The sequence below is a fragment of the Miscanthus floridulus genome, chromosome 11 (assembly GCF_019320115.1).
Source record: "Miscanthus floridulus cultivar M001 chromosome 11, ASM1932011v1, whole genome shotgun sequence".
In the NCBI taxonomy this organism is placed as follows: domain Eukaryota; kingdom Viridiplantae; phylum Streptophyta; class Magnoliopsida; order Poales; family Poaceae; genus Miscanthus; species Miscanthus floridulus.
The window spans coordinates 64,799,031-64,802,864 of record NC_089590.1 but is presented as its reverse complement, the minus strand read 5'-3'; positions in this window follow the sequence as shown (position 1 = coordinate 64,802,864).

Genomic DNA, 3,834 nt, shown 5'->3' with positions numbered 1-3,834 from the left:
TGTGGTTCTTTATTGTGGTTTTTTCATTTGTAAGCAATTTAAGCTCAAAATCACTTCAAGCTTGCATATTTACATGAACGAAGGTTAAAGTAGCTAGTTGAACTTACGGACCGTGTTCATCTCGGCGAGCATGTTCTCTGCCGAGCGGTAACGGACGTCAAGGAGGAGCCTTGATTCTACGAGGGAGAGCGGCAACGGTCGTGGAAGACCGTGTTCCCTTCCTCGTAGAATCGGAGCTCTTCCATGGCCAAGTACGGTGCCATCCGGTGGAGAAATGCTTGCCGAGATGATCACGTAAGCAAGGTCAACTAGTACGGATGGTTATTTATTCACACTGTAGGGACCGTGATGCCTAAGAGGGGGGGGTGAATTAGGCAACTTAAAATTCTAACTCCAAAACTATGGCCTCTTTTTCTAACCCTAGCAAAACATATGCAATAGATAAACTATCTAGATGTGCAACTATGGTTTTGCTAGTGTATAGCTATCTCTACCGCAAACGTAATAAAGTAAACAATGTAAATGCGAAAGCTAAAGAGCAAGGTAGAGATATGCAAACTCTCGTCGATGACTTCGGTATTTTTACCGAGGTATCGAGAAGCGCGCAAGCTTCCCCCTAGTCCTCGTTGGAGCCCCTCGCAAGGAATCCCTCGCAAGGGCCAAGCTCCCGGTCGGGTAACTCCATGGATAGCCTCAGGTCTTCCCCACGCGCAAGTGGGTCTCCGATGTGCCTTCCGGCAAGCCTCTCCTGGATACTCCCCGCCGTCTTCACTATCAAGCTTTCGGCCGAAATGCCGCGGGCCTTGTTCCCTTCGGTACACGGTGGCGCCCGCACCACAAACGCGGTTGGTGCGATCTCGCAAGACTTCAAGCCCCTCAAATGTACAACTCTTGTGCTCGCAAGCACGGGGTGGCAAGAGGTATGCAAACCTCACTAAACACTAGGAATACACCTAGAGCAAGCGCATAAGCGGTGGTCTAATCAACCTAAGCACTTCGCAAAGCACTTATGCTAATCACCTAATAAAACACTAAGCACTATGCATGTGAAGATCACTAAAATGGTGTATCAACACCCTTGGTATGTTTTCTCAGTTCCACACTACTCAAATGGTCGGTTGGGGGTTGTATTTATAAGCCCTACTGAGAAAGTAGCCGTTGGGGTCGAATTCCCACGAAACTGCTACTGACCGGACGCTGAATTATCCTGACCGGACGCGTCTGGTCATCCCAACCGTTGAGCTGGCAATATACTGATCGGACGCTGGCTAGCGTCCGGTCGCCTGCCATCGGACGCGTCCGGTCACAGATTTGCCGCTCTGGAACCTTACTGTAATCGATCGGACGCTGCGTTCCTACATCCGGTCGGTTGCCGCCAGCGTCCGGTCCTCGCGTCCGGTCGCCTGTCCGCCGAGCCACCGGTCTATCGTCCGGTCGCGCTTCCAGCGTCCGGTCCAGCGTCCGGTCACCTCTGCGAGCTCGTTTCTTCACGATCTTGCGTACGGCTTGGTTCCAATCTTCATGCTTGGACTTTGCTTGCTCTCTCGGGTCTTCTCTTGTGCTTCTAAGGTCTTTCTTAAAGTGTTGATCATCGGATCACCACGTCGCCTTCGTCCAAGTCACATCTTGCACCCTTTTGAACTACAAAATAAACACTTGCAAATTCATTAGTCCAATTTGGTTGTGTTGGTCATCAAACACCAAAATCCAAAGTAAATGGGCCAAGGGTCCATTTTCCTTACACACACGTCCCGATATCGTCGCAGTAGTCTATCAATCACCGTACCCAAACGTAGTATATATATTAATATAAATGATAATCGATTGTTATGTGTGTACACTCCCATTCTTCTGTTAATTTGCGGAAATATCATGTGAATTACTTACCTGCCACAGTAAAAGACAAGAACACAATGACCATAGCCATGGCCATGAAAAATGCCAACGACACAACACTAGCAACTTTCTCGGCAAGCAGAGTAGTGTTAAACACTCTGGAAACCTTTAAACTTCAAGCTTGCATATTTACATGAAGGAAGGTTAAAGTAGCTATTAAAAACTAGTATTCACTATTCATTTGTAGCATGCATAGCACACTTCATTGTTTAGAGATATAGAGAATTTTAGAGTTTTTTTAATTTTATTTGTTTATAAAATGAGAAATTTATAGTGTATTAAAAAATGAGTATAGAGAGTAGATGGCAACTGCTTCCGAGTCCTCGGCCTCTCATGGGTTTCCAAAGCGACTTAGGCCGGGCCTCCCACTCATTGCATGCGACAAATGTTGTGATGAGACGAAGATTGTGATGGAGTACCGAGTAAAGAAGGAGGGTCCCAACAAGGGTCGTATTTTCTACAAGTGTCCGGGTCGCAATGTGAGTTATTTTATCGTATTTAATGACTATGGTTAGTTTATACCTATTTTCATGATGGTTGTGATTAAAGTTCTAATTTTCTATTTTAATTTCAGTGGGATGGCACTGGATGTTCAGGCTTCTACTGGGAGGAAGAGTATGTTGAACTCGTGCAAAAATATCTTGCACAATAGGCAGATATGGTGGCTAATGAGGCAGTGATCCAGCCGAAGAAGCCCAAAGATGTTGAATAAATGGGGGATCTGTCTATTTTAGTTGGGATTGGTCGCGAAATCCTTGTGCTGCTGAAGTGCATTTTAGCTTTAGTGTTTTTAGTGGTAGTTGGGATTGTCTACATTGTAGCGATGATTTCTTAAATTTATAGCTTTTGTGGTGGTATGCATGTTGTATAATTAACTAATTATGTTCTAGGTTTTAATACGGTATTTATGTCATGTAATACAGATGAGTCGGCATTGGATGTACAATGCTGATCGTCGCTCCCAAGAGTTCATGGACGGCGTGCATTCTTTGTTATGTGCGGCCGAGGCAAACAAACACGATGGTTTCATGTGCCGCCCATATGCCGTATGTAAGAATACGGTAGAATATCCTTGCTCAAGCACTCTTCATTCACACTTGTTCAAGTCGGGTTTCATGCCAAACTATATTTGTTGAACGAAGCACGGAGAAACCGGCGTTGTAATGGAAGAAGGTGAAGAAGAACAATGGGACGACAATGATATTATTCCCGATGGTGCGTGCTTCAATGATACTGCAATGGGAGAAGCTGAAGAAGAGGTAGCCGCAGAAGATGAGTCTGCTGATGATCTTTGTCAGGTCATTCGTAACACACAAAGTGAATGTGAAAGTGAAAAGGAGAAGATCAAGTTCGAGCGGATGCTAGAAGATCACAAGAAGTTAGGTTATAGATTTTTCCTATGTGCAATAAAGAAAAAGAAAATCCATATTTTTAACAAAATAATTTTATGCCTTTTATTTAATTTACTATGTATTTAACAAGACTATTGCATTTCTATTAAAAAAATTTGCTCAAAATAGGCGAGAAACGAAACTGCAGCCCACCTTTACTCCCGGGTGGGAAGCCCACCCGGGAGTAAAGATGGGCTGTAGTTTCATGGCCCGCAAAACAAAAAACTTTGCTCCCGGTGCGTGTTACCAACCGGACCTTTACTCCCGGTTAGTAACACACACCGGGAGCAAAGGACCTTTACTCCCGGTTGGTGGCTAGCACCGGGAGTAAAGGACATGTACTCCTGGCTGGTGGCTGGCACCGGGAGTAAATCTCCCTGGTATATAACCGCCAGTGCCTGGTGCAGATCGATCCCATCCTCTTCTTCCTCGTTGAACATCGTCGCCCTTTCTATCTTCTTCCTCGCGCCACCACTGATTCGTCTTCGCCTACGCATCAGCCCGCCACCGTGACACCGGAGCCCGCGCCTCGCCTTGTGTGGCCCTC